Below are 19886 nucleotides of genomic sequence, written 5' to 3' on the forward strand. Positions count from 1 at the left end.
CGAGAAAAATGGAAGAGTTGCGAAGCATTTTTAACTTCAGCAGAATTCCGAGAACAATGGAAGAGTTCCGAAGCATTTTTAAACGTCAGCAGTATTCTCAGAACAATGGAAGAGCTCCAAAGCATTTTTAAACTTCAGCAGAATTCCGAGAAAAATGGAAGAGTTCCGAAGCATTTTTAAACTGCAGCGGAATTCCTAGAACAATGGAAGAGTTCTGATGCATTTTTAAACTTCAGCGGAATTTCTAGAACAATACAAGAGTTCCGAAGCATTTTAAAATTTCAGCAGAATTCCGAGAACAGTGGAAGAGTTCCGAAGCATTTTTAAACTTTAGCAGAATTCCGAGAACAATGGAGGCGTTCCGAAGCATTTTTAAACGTCAGCGGAATTCTCAGAACAATGGAAGTGTTCCGAAGCATTTTTAAACTTCAGCAGAATTCTGAGAACAATGGAAGAGTTCCGACGCATTTTTAAACGTCAGCGGAATTCCGAGAACAATGGAAGAGTTCCGAAGCATTTTTAAACTTCAGCGCAATTCCGAGAACAATGGAAGAGTTCCGAAGCATTTTTAAACGTCAGCGGAATGCCGAGAAAAATGGAAGAGTTCCGAAGCATTTTTAAACGTCAGCGGAATGCCGAGAAAAATGGAAGAGTTCCGAAGCATTTTTAAACTGCAGCGGAATTCCTAGAACAATGGAAGAGTTCTGATGCATTTTTAAACTGCAGCGGAATTCCTAGAACAATGGAAGAGTTCCGAAGCATTTTTAAACGTCAGCGGAATTCTCAGAACAATGGAAGTGTTCCGAAGCATTTTTAAACTTCAGCAGAATTCTGAGAACAATGGAAGAGTTCGACGCATTTTTAAACGTCAGCGGAATTCCGAGAACAATGGAAGAGTTCCAAAGCATTTTTAAACTTCAGCGGAATTCCGAGAACAATGGAAGAGTTCCGAAGCATTTTTAAATGTCAGCGGAATGCCGAGAACAATGGAAGAGTTCCGACGCATTTTTAAACGTCAACGGAATTCCGAGAACAATGGAAGAGTTCCGAAGCATTTTTAAACGTCAGCGGAATGCCGAGAAAAATGGAAGAGTTCCGAAGCATTTTTAAACGTCAGCGGAATTCCGAGAACAATGGAAGAGTTCCGAAGCATTTTTAAATGTCAGCGGAATGCCGAGAACAATGGAAGAGTTCCGACGCATTTTTAAACGTCAACGGAATTCCGAGAACAATGGAAGAGTTCCGAAGCATTTTTAAACTTCAGCGGAATTCCGAGAACAGTGGAAGAGTTCCGAAGCATTTTTAAACATCAGCGGAATTCCGAGAACAAAGGAAGAGTTCCGAAGCATTTTTGATCTTCAGCGGAATTCTGAGAACAATGGAAGAGTTCCGAAGCATTTTTAAACGTCAGCGGAATGCCGAGAACAATGGAAGAGTTCCGACGCATTTTTAAACGTCAGCGGAATTCCGAGAACAATGGAAGAGTTCCGAAGCATTTTTAAACTTCAGCGGAATTCCGAGAACAATGGAAGAGTTCCGAAGCATTTTTAAACTTCAGCAGAATTCCGAGAACAGTGGAAGAGTTCCGAAGCATTTTTAAACATCAGCGGAATTCCGAGAACAAAGGAAGAGTTCCGAAGCATTTTTGATCTTCAGCGGAATTCCGAGAACAATGGAAGAGTTCCGAAGCATTTTTAAACATCAGCGGAATGCCGAGAACAATGGAAGAGTTCTGACGCATTTTTAAACGTCAGCGGAATTCTCAGAACAATGGAAGTGTTCCGAAGCATTTTTAAACGTCAGCGGAATTCTCAGAACAATGGAAGTGTTCCGAAGCATTTTTAAATGTCAGCGGAATGCCGAGAACAATGGAAGAGTTCCGACGCATTTTTAAACGTCAACGGAATTCCGAGAACAATGGAAGAGTTCCGAAGCATTTTTAAACGTCAGCGGAATGCCGAGAAAAATGGAAGAGTTCCGAAGCATTTTTAAACGTCAGCGGAATTCCGAGAACAATGGAAGAGTTCCGAAGCATTTTTAAATGTCAGCGTAATGCCGAGAACAATGGAAGAGTTCCGACGCATTTTTAAACGTCAACGGAATTCCGAGAACAATGGAAGAGTTCCGAAGCATTTTTAAACGTCAGCGGAATGCCGAGAAAAATGGAAGAGTTCCGAAGCATTTTTAAACTTCAGCGGAATTCCGAGAACAGTGGAAGAGTTCCGAAGCATTTTTAAACATCAGCGGAATTCCGAGAACAAAGGAAGAGTTCCGAAGCATTTTTGATCTTCAGCGGAATTCTGAGAACAATGGAAGAGTTCCGAAGCATTTTTAAACGTCAGCGGAATGCCGAGAACAATGGAAGAGTTCCGACGCATTTTTAAACGTCAGCGGAATTCCGAGAACAATGGAAGAGTTCCGAAGCATTTTTAAACTTTAGCAGAATTCCGAGAACAATGGAGGCGTTCCGAAGCGTTTTTAAACGTCAGCGGAATTCTCAGAACAATGGAAGTGTTCCGAAGCATTTTTAAACTTCAGCAGAATTCCAAGAACAATGGAAGAGTTCCGAAGCATTTTTAAACTTCAGCGGAATTCCGAGAACAGTGGAAGAGTTCCAAAGCATTTTTAAACATCAGCGGAATTCCGAGAACAAAGGAAGAGTTCCGAAGCATTTTTGATCTTCAGCGGAATTCCGAGAACAATGGAAGAGTTCCGAAGCATTTTTAAACGTCAGCGGAATGCCGAGAACAATGGAAGAGTTCCGAAGCATTTTTAAACTTCAGCGGAATTCCGAGAACAGTGGAAGAGTTCCGAAGCATTTGTAAACTTCAGCGGAATTCCGAGAACAATGGAAGAGTTCCGAAGCATTTTTAAATGTCAGCGGAATGCCGAGAACAATGGAAGAGTTCTGACGCATTTTTAAACGTCAACGGAATTCCGAGAACAATGGAAGAGTTCCGAAGCATTTTTAAACTTCAGCAGAATTTCGAGAGCAATGGAAGAGTTCCGACGCATTTTTAAAGGTCAGCGGAATTCCGAGAACAATGTAAGAGTTCCGAAGCATTTTTAAACTTCAGCGGAATTCCGAGAAAAATGGAAGAGTTGCGAAGCATTTTTAACTTCAGCAGAATTCCGAGAACAATGGAAGAGTTCCGAAGCATTTTTAAATGTCAGCAGTATTCTCAGAACAATGGAAGAGCTCCAAAGCATTTTTAAACTTCAGCAGAATTCCGAGAAAAATGGAAGAGTTCCGAAGCATTTTTAAACTGCAGCGGAATTCCTAGAACAATGGAAGAGTTCTGATGCATTTTTAAACTTCAGCGGAATTTCTAGAACAATACAAGAGTTCCGAAGCATTTTAAAATTTCAGCAGAATTCCGAGAACAGTGGAAGAGTTCCGAAGCATTTTTAAACTTTAGCAGAATTCCGAGAACAATGGAGGCGTTCCGAAGCATTTTTAAACGTCAGCGGAATTCTCAGAACAATGGAAGTGTTCCGAAGCATTTTTAAACTTCAGCAGAATTCCGAGAACAATGGAAGAGTTCCGAAGCATTTTTAAACTTCAGCGGAATTCCGAGAACAGTGGAAGAGTTCCGAAGCATTTTTAAACATCAGCGGAATTCCGAGAACAAAGGAAGAGTTCCGAAGCATTTTTGATCTTCAGCGGAATTCCGAGAACAATGGAAGAGTTCCGAAGCATTTTTAAACGTCAGCGGAATGCCGAGAACAATGGAAGAGTTCCGACGCATTTTTAAACGTCAGCGGAATTCCGAGAACAATGGAAGAGTTCCGAAGTATTTTTAAACTTCAGCGGAATTCCGAGAACAATGGAAGAGTTCCGAAGCATTTTTAAATGTCAGCGGAATGCCGAGAACAATGGAAGAGTTCCGACGCATTTTTAGACGTCAACGGAATTCCGAGAACAATGGAAGAGTTCCGAAGCATTTTTAAACGTCAGCGGAATGCCGAGAAAAATGGAAGAATTCCGAAGCATTTTTAAACTTCAGCAGAATTCCGAGAACAGTGGAAGAGTTCCGAAGCATTTTTAAACATCAGCGGAATTCCGAGAACTAAGGAAGAGTTCCGAAGCATTTTTGATCTTCAGCGGAATTCCGAGAACAATGGAAGAGTTCCGAAGCATTTTTAAACGTCAGCGGAATGCCGAGAACAATGGAAGAGTTCTGACGCATTTTTAAACGTCAGCAGAATTCCGAGAACAATGGAAGAGTTCCGAAGCATTTTTAAACGTCAGCGGAATTCTGAGAACAATGGAAGAGTTCCGAAGCATTTTTAATCTTCAGCGGAATTCCGAGAACAATGGAACAGTTCCGAAGCATTTTTAACTTCAGCGGAATTCCGAGAACAATGGAAGAGTTCCGAAGCATTTTTAAACGTCAGCGGAATGCCGAGAAAAATGGAAGAGTTCCGAAGCATTTTTAAACTGCAGCGGAATTCCTAGAACAATGGAAGAGTTCTGATGCATTTTTAAACTGCAGCGGAATTCCTAGAACAATGGAAGAGTTCCGAAGCATTTTTAAACGTCAGCGGAATTCTCAGAACAATGGAAGTGTTCCGAAGCATTTTTAAACTTCAGCAGAATTCTGAGAACAATGGAAGAGTTCCGACGCATTTTTAAACGTCAGCGGAATTCCGAGAACAATGGAAGAGTTCCGAAGCATTTTTAAACTTCAGCGGAATTCCGAGAACAATGGAAGAGTTCCGAAGCATTTTTAAATGTCAGCGGAATGCCGAGAACAATGGAAGAGTTCCGACGCATTTTTAAACGTCAACGGAATTCCGAGAACAATGGAAGAGTTCCGAAGCATTTTTAAACGTCAGCGGAATGCCGAGAAAAATGGAAGAGTTCCGAAGCATTTTTAAACATCAGCGGAATTCCGAGAACAAAGGAAGAGTTCCGAAGCATATTTGATCTTCAGCGGAATTCTGAGAACAATGGAAGAGTTCCGAAGCATTTTTAAACGTCAGCGGAATGCCGAGAACAATGGAAGAGTTCCGACGCATTTTTAAACGTCAGCGGAATTCCGAGAACAATGGAAGAGTTCCGAAGCATTTTTAAACTTTAGCAGAATTCCGAGAACAATGGAGGCGTTCCGAAGCGTTTTTAAACGTCAGCGGAATTCTCAGAACAATGGAAGTGTTCCGAAGCATTTTTAAACTTCAGCAGAATTCCAAGAACAATGGAAGAGTTCCGAAGCATTTTTAAACTTCAGCGGAATTCCGAGAACAGTGGAAGAGTTCCAAAGCATTTTTAAACATCAGCGGAATTCCGAGAACAAAGGAAGAGTTCCGAAGCATTTTTGATCTTCAGCGGAATTCCGAGAACAATGGAAGAGTTCCGAAGCATTTTTAAACGTCAGCGGAATGCCGAGAACAATGGAAGAGTTCCGAAGCATTTTTAAACTTCAGCGGAATTCCGAGAACAGTGGAAGAGTTCCGAAGCATTTGTAAACTTCAGCGGAATTCCGAGAACAATGGAAGAGTTCCGAAGCATTTTTAAATGTCAGCGGAATGCCGAGAACAATGGAAGAGTTCTGACGCATTTTTAAACGTCAACGGAATTCCGAGAACAATGGAAGAGTTCCGAAGCATTTTTAAACTTCAGCAGAATTTCGAGAGCAATGGAAGAGTTCCGACGCATTTTTAAAGGTCAGCGGAATTCCGAGAACAATGTAAGAGTTCCGAAGCATTTTTAAACTTCAGCGGAATTCCGAGAAAAATGGAAGAGTTGCGAAGCATTTTTAACTTCAGCAGAATTCCGAGAACAATGGAAGAGTTCCGAAGCATTTTTAAACGTCAGCAGTATTCTCAGAACAATGGAAGAGCTCCAAAGCATTTTTAAACTTCAGCAGAATTCCGAGAAAAATGGAAGAGTTCCGAAGCATTTTTAAACTGCAGCGGAATTCCTAGAACAATGGAAGAGTTCTGATGCATTTTTAAACTTCAGCGGAATTTCTAGAACAATACAAGAGTTCCGAAGCATTTTAAAATTTCAGCAGAATTCCGAGAACAGTGGAAGAGTTCCGAAGCATTTTTAAACTTTAGCAGAATTCCGAGAACAATGGAGGCGTTCCGAAGCATTTTTAAACGTCAGCGGAATTCTCAGAACAATGGAAGTGTTCCGAAGCATTTTTAAACTTCAGCAGAATTCTGAGAACAATGGAAGAGTTCCGACGCATTTTTAAACGTCAGCGGAATTCCGAGAACAATGGAAGAGTTCCGAAGCATTTTTAAACTTCAGCGCAATTCCGAGAACAATGGAAGAGTTCCGAAGCATTTTTAAACGTCAGCGGAATGCCGAGAAAAATGGAAGAGTTCCGAAGCATTTTTAAACGTCAGCGGAATGCCGAGAAAAATGGAAGAGTTCCGAAGCATTTTTAAACTGCAGCGGAATTCCTAGAACAATGGAAGAGTTCTGATGCATTTTTAAACTGCAGCGGAATTCCTAGAACAATGGAAGAGTTCCGAAGCATTTTTAAACGTCAGCGGAATTCTCAGAACAATGGAAGTGTTCCGAAGCATTTTTAAACTTCAGCAGAATTCTGAGAACAATGGAAGAGTTCGACGCATTTTTAAACGTCAGCGGAATTCCGAGAACAATGGAAGAGTTCCAAAGCATTTTTAAACTTCAGCGGAATTCCGAGAACAATGGAAGAGTTCCGAAGCATTTTTAAATGTCAGCGGAATGCCGAGAACAATGGAAGAGTTCCGACGCATTTTTAAACGTCAACGGAATTCCGAGAACAATGGAAGAGTTCCGAAGCATTTTTAAACGTCAGCGGAATGCCGAGAAAAATGGAAGAGTTCCGAAGCATTTTTAAACGTCAGCGGAATTCCGAGAACAATGGAAGAGTTCCGAAGCATTTTTAAATGTCAGCGGAATGCCGAGAACAATGGAAGAGTTCCGACGCATTTTTAAACGTCAACGGAATTCCGAGAACAATGGAAGAGTTCCGAAGCATTTTTAAACTTCAGCGGAATTCCGAGAACAGTGGAAGAGTTCCGAAGCATTTTTAAACATCAGCGGAATTCCGAGAACAAAGGAAGAGTTCCGAAGCATTTTTGATCTTCAGCGGAATTCTGAGAACAATGGAAGAGTTCCGAAGCATTTTTAAACGTCAGCGGAATGCCGAGAACAATGGAAGAGTTCCGACGCATTTTTAAACGTCAGCGGAATTCCGAGAACAATGGAAGAGTTCCGAAGCATTTTTAAACTTCAGCGGAATTCCGAGAACAATGGAAGAGTTCCGAAGCATTTTTAAACTTCAGCAGAATTCCGAGAACAGTGGAAGAGTTCCGAAGCATTTTTAAACATCAGCGGAATTCCGAGAACAAAGGAAGAGTTCCGAAGCATTTTTGATCTTCAGCGGAATTCCGAGAACAATGGAAGAGTTCCGAAGCATTTTTAAACATCAGCGGAATGCCGAGAACAATGGAAGAGTTCTGACGCATTTTTAAACGTCAGCGGAATTCTCAGAACAATGGAAGTGTTCCGAAGCATTTTTAAACGTCAGCGGAATTCTCAGAACAATGGAAGTGTTCCGAAGCATTTTTAAATGTCAGCGGAATGCCGAGAACAATGGAAGAGTTCCGACGCATTTTTAAACGTCAACGGAATTCCGAGAACAATGGAAGAGTTCCGAAGCATTTTTAAACGTCAGCGGAATGCCGAGAAAAATGGAAGAGTTCCGAAGCATTTTTAAACGTCAGCGGAATTCCGAGAACAATGGAAGAGTTCCGAAGCATTTTTAAATGTCAGCGGAATGCCGAGAACAATGGAAGAGTTCCGACGCATTTTTAAACGTCAACGGAATTCCGAGAACAATGGAAGAGTTCCGAAGCATTTTTAAACGTCAGCGGAATGCCGAGAAAAATGGAAGAGTTCCGAAGCATTTTTAAACTTCAGCGGAATTCCGAGAACAGTGGAAGAGTTCCGAAGCATTTTTAAACATCAGCGGAATTCCGAGAACAAAGGAAGAGTTCCGAAGCATTTTTGATCTTCAGCGGAATTCTGAGAACAATGGAAGAGTTCCGAAGCATTTTTAAACGTCAGCGGAATGCCGAGAACAATGGAAGAGTTCCGACGCATTTTTAAACGTCAGCGGAATTCCGAGAACAATGGAAGAGTTCCGAAGCATTTTTAAACTTTAGCAGAATTCCGAGAACAATGGAGGCGTTCCGAAGCGTTTTTAAACGTCAGCGGAATTCTCAGAACAATGGAAGTGTTCCGAAGCATTTTTAAACTTCAGCAGAATTCCAAGAACAATGGAAGAGTTCCGAAGCATTTTTAAACTTCAGCGGAATTCCGAGAACAGTGGAAGAGTTCCAAAGCATTTTTAAACATCAGCGGAATTCCGAGAACAAAGGAAGAGTTCCGAAGCATTTTTGATCTTCAGCGGAATTCCGAGAACAATGGAAGAGTTCCGAAGCATTTTTAAACGTCAGCGGAATGCCGAGAACAATGGAAGAGTTCCGAAGCATTTTTAAACTTCAGCGGAATTCCGAGAACAGTGGAAGAGTTCCGAAGCATTTGTAAACTTCAGCGGAATTCCGAGAACAATGGAAGAGTTCCGAAGCATTTTTAAATGTCAGCGGAATGCCGAGAACAATGGAAGAGTTCTGACGCATTTTTAAACGTCAACGGAATTCCGAGAACAATGGAAGAGTTCCGAAGCATTTTTAAACTTCAGCAGAATTTCGAGAGCAATGGAAGAGTTCCGACGCATTTTTAAAGGTCAGCGGAATTCCGAGAACAATGTAAGAGTTCCGAAGCATTTTTAAACTTCAGCGGAATTCCGAGAAAAATGGAAGAGTTGCGAAGCATTTTTAACTTCAGCAGAATTCCGAGAACAATGGAAGAGTTCCGAAGCATTTTTAAATGTCAGCAGTATTCTCAGAACAATGGAAGAGCTCCAAAGCATTTTTAAACTTCAGCAGAATTCCGAGAAAAATGGAAGAGTTCCGAAGCATTTTTAAACTGCAGCGGAATTCCTAGAACAATGGAAGAGTTCTGATGCATTTTTAAACTTCAGCGGAATTTCTAGAACAATACAAGAGTTCCGAAGCATTTTAAAATTTCAGCAGAATTCCGAGAACAGTGGAAGAGTTCCGAAGCATTTTTAAACTTTAGCAGAATTCCGAGAACAATGGAGGCGTTCCGAAGCATTTTTAAACGTCAGCGGAATTCTCAGAACAATGGAAGTGTTCCGAAGCATTTTTAAACTTCAGCAGAATTCCGAGAACAATGGAAGAGTTCCGAAGCATTTTTAAACTTCAGCGGAATTCCGAGAACAGTGGAAGAGTTCCGAAGCATTTTTAAACATCAGCGGAATTCCGAGAACAAAGGAAGAGTTCCGAAGCATTTTTGATCTTCAGCGGAATTCCGAGAACAATGGAAGAGTTCCGAAGCATTTTTAAACGTCAGCGGAATGCCGAGAACAATGGAAGAGTTCCGACGCATTTTTAAACGTCAGCGGAATTCCGAGAACAATGGAAGAGTTCCGAAGTATTTTTAAACTTCAGCGGAATTCCGAGAACAATGGAAGAGTTCCGAAGCATTTTTAAATGTCAGCGGAATGCCGAGAACAATGGAAGAGTTCCGACGCATTTTTAGACGTCAACGGAATTCCGAGAACAATGGAAGAGTTCCGAAGCATTTTTAAACGTCAGCGGAATGCCGAGAAAAATGGAAGAATTCCGAAGCATTTTTAAACTTCAGCAGAATTCCGAGAACAGTGGAAGAGTTCCGAAGCATTTTTAAACATCAGCGGAATTCCGAGAACTAAGGAAGAGTTCCGAAGCATTTTTGATCTTCAGCGGAATTCCGAGAACAATGGAAGAGTTCCGAAGCATTTTTAAACGTCAGCGGAATGCCGAGAACAATGGAAGAGTTCTGACGCATTTTTAAACGTCAGCAGAATTCCGAGAACAATGGAAGAGTTCCGAAGCATTTTTAAACGTCAGCGGAATTCTGAGAACAATGGAAGAGTTCCGAAGCATTTTTAATCTTCAGCGGAATTCCGAGAACAATGGAACAGTTCCGAAGCATTTTTAACTTCAGCGGAATTCCGAGAACAATGGAAGAGTTCCGAAGCATTTTTAAACGTCAGCGGAATGCCGAGAAAAATGGAAGAGTTCCGAAGCATTTTTAAACTGCAGCGGAATTCCTAGAACAATGGAAGAGTTCTGATGCATTTTTAAACTGCAGCGGAATTCCTAGAACAATGGAAGAGTTCCGAAGCATTTTTAAACGTCAGCGGAATTCTCAGAACAATGGAAGTGTTCCGAAGCATTTTTAAACTTCAGCAGAATTCTGAGAACAATGGAAGAGTTCCGACGCATTTTTAAACGTCAGCGGAATTCCGAGAACAATGGAAGAGTTCCGAAGCATTTTTAAACTTCAGCGGAATTCCGAGAACAATGGAAGAGTTCCGAAGCATTTTTAAATGTCAGCGGAATGCCGAGAACAATGGAAGAGTTCCGACGCATTTTTAAACGTCAACGGAATTCCGAGAACAATGGAAGAGTTCCGAAGCATTTTTAAACGTCAGCGGAATGCCGAGAAAAATGGAAGAGTTCCGAAGCATTTTTAAACGTCAGCGGAATTCCGAGAACAATGGAAGAGTTCCGAAGCATTTTTAAATGTCAGCGGAATGCCGAGAACAATGGAAGAGTTCCGACGCATTTTTAAACGTCAACGGAATTCCGAGAACAATGGAAGAGTTCCGAAGCATTTTTAAACTTCAGCGGAATTCCGAGAACAGTGGAAGAGTTCCGAAGCATTTTTAAACATCAGCGGAATTCCGAGAACAAAGGAAGAGTTCCGAAGCATTTTTGATCTTCAGCGGAATTCTGAGAACAATGGAAGAGTTCCGACGCATTTTTAAACGTCAACGGAATTCCGAGAACAATGGAAGAGTTCCGAAGCATTTTTAAACGTCAGCGGAATGCCGAGAAAAATGGAAGAGTTCCGAAGCATTTTTAAACGTCAGCGGAATTCCGAGAACAATGGAAGAGTTCCGAAGCATTTTTAAATGTCAGCGGAATGCCGAGAACAATGGAAGAGTTCCGACGCATTTTTAAACGTCAACGGAATTCCGAGAACAATGGAAGAGTTCCGAAGCATTTTTAAACGTCAGCGGAATGCCGAGAAAAATGGAAGAGTTCCGAAGCATTTTTAAACTTCAGCGGAATTCCGAGAACAGTGGAAGAGTTCCGAAGCATTTTTAAACATCAGCGGAATTCCGAGAACAAAGGAAGAGTTCCGAAGCATTTTTGATCTTCAGCGGAATTCTGAGAACAATGGAAGAGTTCCGAAGCATTTTTAAACGTCAGCGGAATGCCGAGAACAATGGAAGAGTTCCGACGCATTTTTAAACGTCAGCGGAATTCCGAGAACAATGGAAGAGTTCCGAAGCATTTTTAAACTTCAGCGGAATTCCGAGAACAGTGGAAGAGTTCCGAAGCATTTTTAAACATCAGCGGAATTCCGAGAACAAAGGAAGAGTTCCGAAGCATATTTGATCTTCAGCGGAATTCTGAGAACAATGGAAGAGTTCCGAAGCATTTTTAAACGTCAGCGGAATGCCGAGAACAATGGAAGAGTTCCGACGCATTTTTAAACGTCAGCGGAATTCCGAGAACAATGGAAGAGTTCCGAAGCATTTTTAAACTTTAGCAGAATTCCGAGAACAATGGAGGCGTTCCGAAGCGTTTTTAAACGTCAGCGGAATTCTCAGAACAATGGAAGTGTTCCGAAGCATTTTTAAACTTCAGCAGAATTCCAAGAACAATGGAAGAGTTCCGAAGCATTTTTAAACTTCAGCGGAATTCCGAGAACAGTGGAAGAGTTCCAAAGCATTTTTAAACATCAGCGGAATTCCGAGAACAAAGGAAGAGTTCCGAAGCATTTTTGATCTTCAGCGGAATTCCGAGAACAATGGAAGAGTTCCGAAGCATTTTTAAACGTCAGCGGAATGCCGAGAACAATGGAAGAGTTCCGAAGCATTTTTAAACTTCAGCGGAATTCCGAGAACAGTGGAAGAGTTCCGAAGCATTTTTAAACTTCAGCGGAATTCCGAGAACAATGGAAGAGTTCCGAAGCATTTTTAAATGTCAGCGGAATGCCGAGAACAATGGAAGAGTTCTGACGCATTTTTAAACGTCAACGGAATTCCGAGAACAATGGAAGAGTTCCGAAGCATTTTTAAACTTCAGCAGAATTTCGAGAGCAATGGAAGAGTTCCGACGCATTTTTAAAGGTCAGCGGAATTCCGAGAACAATGTAAGAGTTCCGAAGCATTTTTAAACTTCAGCGGAATTCCGAGAAAAATGGAAGAGTTGCGAAGCATTTTTAACTTCAGCAGAATTCCGAGAACAATGGAAGAGTTCCGAAGCATTTTTAAACGTCAGCAGTATTCTCAGAACAATGGAAGAGCTCCAAAGCATTTTTAAACTTCAGTAGAATTCCGAGAAAAATGGAAGAGTTCCGAAGCATTTTTAAACGTCAGCGGAATGCCGAGAACAATGGAAGAGTTCCGACGCATTTTTAAACGTCAGCGGAATTCCGAGAACAATGGAAGAGTTCCGAAGCATTTTTAAACTTCAGCGGAATTCCGAGAACAGTGGAAGAGTTCCGAAGCATTTTTAAACATCAGCGGAATTCCGAGAACAAAGGAAGAGTTCCGAAGCATATTTGATCTTCAGCGGAATTCTGAGAACAATGGAAGAGTTCCGAAGCATTTTTAAACGTCAGCGGAATGCCGAGAACAATGGAAGAGTTCCGACGCATTTTTAAACGTCAGCGGAATTCCGAGAACAATGGAAGAGTTCCGAAGCATTTTTAAACTTTAGCAGAATTCCGAGAACGATGGAGGCGTTCCGAAGCGTTTTTAAACGTCAGCGGAATTCTCAGAACAATGGAAGTGTTCCGAAGCATTTTTAAACTTCAGCAGAATTCCAAGAACAATGGAAGAGTTCCGAAGCATTTTTAAACTTCAGCGGAATTCCGAGAACAGTGGAAGAGTTCCAAAGCATTTTTAAACATCAGCGGAATTCCGAGAACAAAGGAAGAGTTCCGAAGCATTTTTGATCTTCAGCGGAATTCCGAGAACAATGGAAGAGTTCCGAAGCATTTTTAAACGTCAGCGGAATGCCGAGAACAATGGAAGAGTTCCGAAGCATTTTTAAACATCAGCGGAATTCCGAGAACAAAGGAAGAGTTCCGAAGCATTTTTGATCTTCAGCGGAATTCTGAGAACAATGGAAGAGTTCCGAAGCATTTTTAAACGTCAGCGGAATGCCGAGAACAATGGAAGAGTTCCGACGCATTTTTAAACGTCAGCGGAATTCCGAGAACAATGGAAGAGTTCCGAAGCATTTTTAAACTTCAGCGGAATTCCGAGAACAGTGGAAGAGTTCCGAAGCATTTTTAAACATCAGCGGAATTCCGAGAACAAAGGAAGAGTTCCGAAGCATATTTGATCTTCAGCGGAATTCTGAGAACAATGGAAGAGTTCCGAAGCATTTTTAAACGTCAGCGGAATGCCGAGAACAATGGAAGAGTTCCGACGCATTTTTAAACGTCAGCGGAATTCCGAGAACAATGGAAGAGTTCCGAAGCATTTTTAAACTTTAGCAGAATTCCGAGAACAATGGAGGCGTTCCGAAGCGTTTTTAAACGTCAGCGGAATTCTCAGAACAATGGAAGTGTTCCGAAGCATTTTTAAACTTCAGCAGAATTCCAAGAACAATGGAAGAGTTCCGAAGCATTTTTAAACTTCAGCGGAATTCCGAGAACAGTGGAAGAGTTCCAAAGCATTTTTAAACATCAGCGGAATTCCGAGAACAAAGGAAGAGTTCCGAAGCATTTTTGATCTTCAGCGGAATTCCGAGAACAATGGAAGAGTTCCGAAGCATTTTTAAACGTCAGCGGAATGCCGAGAACAATGGAAGAGTTCCGAAGCATTTTTAAACTTCAGCGGAATTCCGAGAACAGTGGAAGAGTTCCGAAGCATTTTTAAACTTCAGCGGAATTCCGAGAACAATGGAAGAGTTCCGAAGCATTTTTAAATGTCAGCGGAATGCCGAGAACAATGGAAGAGTTCTGACGCATTTTTAAACGTCAACGGAATTCCGAGAACAATGGAAGAGTTCCGAAGCATTTTTAAACTTCAGCAGAATTTCGAGAGCAATGGAAGAGTTCCGACGCATTTTTAAAGGTCAGCGGAATTCCGAGAACAATGGAAGAGTTCCGAAGCATTTTTAAACTTCAGTAGAATTCCGAGAAAAATGGAAGAGTTCCGAAGCATTTTTAAACGTCAGCGGAATGCCGAGAACAATGGAAGAGTTCCGACGCATTTTTAAACGTCAGCGGAATTCCGAGAACAATGGAAGAGTTCCGAAGCATTTTTAAACTTCAGCGGAATTCCGAGAACAGTGGAAGAGTTCCGAAGCATTTTTAAACATCAGCGGAATTCCGAGAACAAAGGAAGAGTTCCGAAGCATATTTGATCTTCAGCGGAATTCTGAGAACAATGGAAGAGTTCCGAAGCATTTTTAAACGTCAGCGGAATGCCGAGAACAATGGAAGAGTTCCGACGCATTTTTAAACGTCAGCGGAATTCCGAGAACAATGGAAGAGTTCCGAAGCATTTTTAAACTTTAGCAGAATTCCGAGAACAATGGAGGCGTTCCGAAGCGTTTTTAAACGTCAGCGGAATTCTCAGAACAATGGAAGTGTTCCGAAGCATTTTTAAACTTCAGCAGAATTCCAAGAACAATGGAAGAGTTCCGAAGCATTTTTAAACTTCAGCGGAATTCCGAGAACAGTGGAAGAGTTCCAAAGCATTTTTAAACATCAGCGGAATTCCGAGAACAAAGGAAGAGTTCCGAAGCATTTTTGATCTTCAGCGGAATTCCGAGAACAATGGAAGAGTTCCGAAGCATTTTTAAACGTCAGCGGAATGCCGAGAACAATGGAAGAGTTCCGAAGCATTTTTAAACTTCAGCGGAATTCCGAGAACAGTGGAAGAGTTCCGAAGCATTTGTAAACTTCAGCGGAATTCCGAGAACAATGGAAGAGTTCCGAAGCATTTTTAAATGTCAGCGGAATGCCGAGAACAATGGAAGAGTTCTGACGCATTTTTAAACGTCAACGGAATTCCGAGAACAATGGAAGAGTTCCGAAGCATTTTTAAACTTCAGCAGAATTTCGAGAGCAATGGAAGAGTTCCGACGCATTTTTAAAGGTCAGCGGAATTCCGAGAACAATGTAAGAGTTCCGAAGCATTTTTAAACTTCAGCGGAATTCCGAGAAAAATGGAAGAGTTGCGAAGCATTTTTAACTTCAGCAGAATTCCGAGAACAATGGAAGAGTTCCGAAGCATTTTTAAACGTCAGCAGTATTCTCAGAACAATGGAAGAGCTCCAAAGCATTTTTAAACTTCAGCAGAATTCCGAGAAAAATGGAAGAGTTCCGAAGCATTTTTAAACTGCAGCGGAATTCCTAGAACAATGGAAGAGTTCTGATGCATTTTTAAACTTCAGCGGAATTTCTAGAACAATACAAGAGTTCCGAAGCATTTTAAAATTTCAGCAGAATTCCGAGAACAGTGGAAGAGTTCCGAAGCATTTTTAAACTTTAGCAGAATTCCGAGAACAATGGAGGCGTTCCGAAGCATTTTTAAACGTCAGCGGAATTCTCAGAACAATGGAAGTGTTCCGAAGCATTTTTAAACTTCAGCAGAATTCCGAGAACAATGGAAGAGTTCCGAAGCATTTTTAAACTTCAGCGGAATTCCGAGAACAGTGGAAGAGTTCCGAAGCATTTTTAAACATCAGCGGAATTCCGAGAACAAAGGAAGAGTTCCGAAGCATTTTTGATCTTCAGCGGAATTCCGAGAACAATGGAAGAGTTCCGAAGCATTTTTAAACGTCAGCGGAATGCCGAGAACAATGGAAGAGTTCCGACGCATTTTTAAACGTCAGCGGAATTCCGAGAACAATGGAAGAGTTCCGAAGTATTTTTAAACTTCAGCGGAATTCCGAGAACAATGGAAGAGTTCCGAAGCATTTTTAAATGTCAGCGGAATGCCGAGAACAATGGAAGAGTTCCGACGCATTTTTAGACGTCAACGGAATTCCGAGAACAATGGAAGAGTTCCGAAGCATTTTTAAACGTCAGCGGAATGCCGAGAAAAATGGAAGAATTCCGAAGCATTTTTAAACTTCAGCAGAATTCCGAGAACAGTGGAAGAGTTCCGAAGCATTTTTAAACATCAGCGGAATTCCGAGAACAAAGGAAGAGTTCCGAAGCATTTTTGATCTTCAGCGGAATTCCGAGAACAATGGAAGAGTTCCGAAGCATTTTTAAACGTCAGCGGAATGCCGAGAACAATGGAAGAGTTCTGACGCATTTTTAAACGTCAGCAGAATTCCGAGAACAATGGAAGAGTTCCGAAGCATTTTTAAACGTCAGCGGAATTCTGAGAACAATGGAAGAGTTCCGAAGCATTTTTAATCTTCAGCGGAATTCCGAGAACAATGGAACAGTTCCGAAGCATTTTTAACTTCAGCGGAATTCCGAGAACAATGGAAGAGTTCCGAAGCATTTTTAAACGTCAGCGGAATGCCGAGAAAAATGGAAGAGTTCCGAAGCATTTTTAAACTGCAGCGGAATTCCTAGAACAATGGAAGAGTTCTGATGCATTTTTAAACTGCAGCGGAATTCCTAGAACAATGGAAGAGTTCCGAAGCATTTTTAAACGTCAGCGGAATTCTCAGAACAATGGAAGTGTTCCGAAGCATTTTTAAACTTCAGCAGAATTCTGAGAACAATGGAAGAGTTCCGACGCATTTTTAAACGTCAGCGGAATTCCGAGAACAATGGAAGAGTTCCGAAGCATTTTTAAACTTCAGCGGAATTCCGAGAACAATGGAAGAGTTCCGAAGCATTTTTAAATGTCAGCGGAATGCCGAGAACAATGGAAGAGTTCCGACGCATTTTTAAACGTCAACGGAATTCCGAGAACAATGGAAGAGTTCCGAAGCATTTTTAAACGTCAGCGGAATGCCGAGAAAAATGGAAGAGTTCCGAAGCATTTTTAAACGTCAGCGGAATTCCGAGAACAATGGAAGAGTTCCGAAGCATTTTTAAATGTCAGCGGAATGCCGAGAACAATGGAAGAGTTCCGACGCATTTTTAAACGTCAACGGAATTCCGAGAACAATGGAAGAGTTCCGAAGCATTTTTAAACTTCAGCGGAATTCCGAGAACAGTGGAAGAGTTCCGAAGCATTTTTAAACATCAGCGGAATTCCGAGAACAAAGGAAGAGTTCCGAAGCATTTTTGATCTTCAGCGGAATTCTGAGAACAATGGAAGAGTTCCGAAGCATTTTTAAACGTCAGCGGAATTCCGAGAACAATGGAAGAGTTCCGAAGCATTTTTAAACTTCAGCGGAATTCCGAGAACAATGGAAGAGTTCCGAAGCATTTTTAAACTTCAGCAGAATTCCGAGAACAGTGGAAGAGTTCCGAAGCATTTTTAAACATCAGCGGAATTCCGAGAACAAAGGAAGAGTTCCGAAGCATTTTTGATCTTCAGCGGAATTCCGAGAACAATGGAAGAGTTCCGAAGCATTTTTAAACGTCAGCGGAATGCCGAGAACAATGGAAGAGTTCTGACGCATTTTTAAACGTCAGCGGAATTCTCAGAACAATGGAAGTGTTCCGAAGCATTTTTAAACGTCAGCGGAATTCTCAGAACAATGGAAGTGTTCCGAAGCATTTTTAAATGTCAGCGGAATGCCGAGAACAATGGAAGAGTTCCGACGCATTTTTAAACGTCAACGGAATTCCGAGAACAATGGAAGAGTTCCGAAGCATTTTTAAACGTCAGCGGAATGCCGAGAAAAATGGAAGAGTTCCGAAGCATTTTTAAACGTCAGCGGAATTCCGAGAACAATGGAAGAGTTCCGAAGCATTTTTAAATGTCAGCGGAATGCCGAGAACAATGGAAGAGTTCCGACGCATTTTTAAACGTCAACGGAATTCCGAGAACAATGGAAGAGTTCCGAAGCATTTTTAAACGTCAGCGGAATGCCGAGAAAAATGGAAGAGTTCCGAAGCATTTTTAAACTTCAGCGGAATTCCGAGAACAGTGGAAGAGTTCCGAAGCATTTTTAAACATCAGCGGAATTCCGAGAACAAAGGAAGAGTTCCGAAGCATTTTTGATCTTCAGCGGAATTCTGAGAACAATGGAAGAGTTCCGAAGCATTTTTAAACGTCAGCGGAATGCCGAGAACAATGGAAGAGTTCCGACGCATTTTTAAACGTCAGCGGAATTCCGAGAACAATGGAAGAGTTCCGAAGCATTTTTAAACTTCAGCGGAATTCCGAGAACAGTGGAAGAGTTCCGAAGCATTTTTAAACATCAGCGGAATTCCGAGAACAAAGGAAGAGTTCCGAAGCATATTTGATCTTCAGCGGAATTCTGAGAACAATGGAAGAGTTCCGAAGCATTTTTAAACGTCAGCGGAATGCCGAGAACAATGGAAGAGTTCCGACGCATTTTTAAACGTCAGCGGAATTCCGAGAACAATGGAAGAGTTCCGAAGCATTTTTAAACTTTAGCAGAATTCCGAGAACAATGGAGGCGTTCCGAAGCGTTTTTAAACGTCAGCGGAATTCTCAGAACAATGGAAGTGTTCCGAAGCATTTTTAAACTTCAGCAGAATTCCAAGAACAATGGAAGAGTTCCGAAGCATTTTTAAACTTCAGCGGAATTCCGAGAACAGTGGAAGAGTTCCAAAGCATTTTTAAACATCAGCGGAATTCCGAGAACAAAGGAAGAGTTCCGAAGCATTTTTGATCTTCAGCGGAATTCCGAGAACAATGGAAGAGTTCCGAAGCATTTTTAAACGTCAGCGGAATGCCGAGAACAATGGAAGAGTTCCGAAGCATTTTTAAACTTCAGCGGAATTCCGAGAACAGTGGAAGAGTTCCGAAGCATTTTTAAACTTCAGCGGAATTCCGAGAACAATGGAAGAGTTCCGAAGCATTTTTAAATGTCAGCGGAATGCCGAGAACAATGGAAGAGTTCTGACGCATTTTTAAACGTCAACGGAATTCCGAGAACAATGGAAGAGTTCCGAAGCATTTTTAAACTTCAGCAGAATTTCGAGAGCAATGGAAGAGTTCCGACGCATTTTTAAAGGTCAGCGGAATTCCGAGAACAATGTAAGAGTTCCGAAGCATTTTTAAACTTCAGCGGAATTCCGAGAAAAATGGAAGAGTTGCGAAGCATTTTTAACTTCAGCAGAATTCCGAGAACAATGGAAGAGTTCCGAAGCATTTTTAAACGTCAGCAGTATTCTCAGAACAATGGAAGAGCTCCAAAGCATTTTTAAACTTCAGTAGAATTCCGAGAAAAATGGAAGAGTTCCGAAGCATTTTTAAACGTCAGCGGAATGCCGAGAACAATGGAAGAGTTCCGACGCATTTTTAAACGTCAGCGGAATTCCGAGAACAATGGAAGAGTTCCGAAGCATTTTTAAACTTCAGCGGAATTCCGAGAACAGTGGAAGAGTTCCGAAGCATTTTTAAACATCAGCGGAATTCCGAGAACAAAGGAAGAGTTCCGAAGCATATTTGATCTTCAGCGGAATTCTGAGAACAATGGAAGAGTTCCGAAGCATTTTTAAACGTCAGCGGAATGCCGAGAACAATGGAAGAGTTCCGACGCATTTTTAAACGTCAGCGGAATTCCGAGAACAATGGAAGAGTTCCGAAGCATTTTTAAACTTTAGCAGAATTCCGAGAACGATGGAGGCGTTCCGAAGCGTTTTTAAACGTCAGCGGAATTCTCAG

Source organism: Phyllobates terribilis, unplaced genomic scaffold, assembly GCF_046119375.1.
Source record: "Phyllobates terribilis strain yellow unplaced genomic scaffold, ASM4611937v1 Scaffold_2__4_contigs__length_985480577, whole genome shotgun sequence".
NCBI lineage: Eukaryota > Metazoa > Chordata > Amphibia > Anura > Dendrobatidae > Phyllobates > Phyllobates terribilis.